The sequence below is a fragment of the Triticum aestivum genome, chromosome 4D, assembly GCF_018294505.1.
Source record: "Triticum aestivum cultivar Chinese Spring chromosome 4D, IWGSC CS RefSeq v2.1, whole genome shotgun sequence".
NCBI classification, from domain to species: domain Eukaryota; kingdom Viridiplantae; phylum Streptophyta; class Magnoliopsida; order Poales; family Poaceae; genus Triticum; species Triticum aestivum.
In genome coordinates, this window is record NC_057805.1 from 2343281 (window position 1) to 2344428 (window position 1148).

Below are 1148 nucleotides of genomic sequence, written 5' to 3' on the forward strand. Positions count from 1 at the left end.
GCCTCTGCCCCGCGCGCGGCCGGCCCTTCCCCGCGCCAGGCCACCGCCGCGGCGGCCCTCCACTGCCTGCTCTGGCCCGTCGTCCATGCCTGCCCCTCCCCCCGAGCCGGCCCTCCCCCACGGTGAGCTCCCTCCCTCCCTCTCTGTAGATTTTTTTTGTTAATTTTGTTGTTGTTCATAGTTATGTAACTAGATGGATGGATGCATAGTTAGATGATAGATGATTTGATGATAGTTACAAATATGAGAAATGCAACAAATGCAATTTTTTTAACAAGGGGCATGATGTTAGATGATAGATTTTTTGATGATAGTTGCAAATGTATGATGATTGTTACATGATAGATGATGATGTTGATGATGATAGATGATGATGTTGATGATAGATAATGAGTTTTTTGCGGAAGAGATGATATAGGATGCTGATTTTTATGATTTGGTGATTGTTAGATGATATAGGATGCTTATTCTCTTTTCAATGCAGGTTCGTGGAACATGGGCAAGGGGAAGGCCGACGGCGTGGGTTTCCTACGCAAGGTCGTTGGCCTGCCTAGTCGGAATGGTCGAGCACGTAATCCTCCCCCCCGGCTACTTGACGATGACTCCTCACAGGGAGGTCGAGGGAGAGGTGCCCCTAGAGGAGGAGGGGGCGGGGGGAGAGCCCCTAGAGGGCGAGGTGGTGGGGGGAGAGCCACTACAGGGGGTCGCGGTGTAACACCCTGGGAATCATGCTACAGTAACCCCCTGTGATTAAGCTAATCATGTTGCTAAACAGGGCTTGATCACATTTGAACCACACCCTTGTCAAACTCCTAGTTCAAACTTCAAATATAATTAAAGTGGAAAATAAAAGTTTTCAAAAATTCAAACAGAAATGTTCAGTGGGTTCTAAATAATACACTGGTAATTATGGTGGAGAAAACACATTTTTATAAAATGTCTAAATACTTTTAAATGAAATAAAACAAAAAAAGGAAATAAACAAAAAAAGAGAAAACAGAAAACAAAACAGAAAAAGAAAGCAAAAGGAAAAAAGCCCGCTCCCCCCCCACTGGAACCGCGGCCCAAACCCCCCCCGGCCCAAGCTGGGCCGCCACCCGCAGCCGCGCCCCGGCCCAGCCCACCCCCCCGCCCCGCGTCCCCTTCCT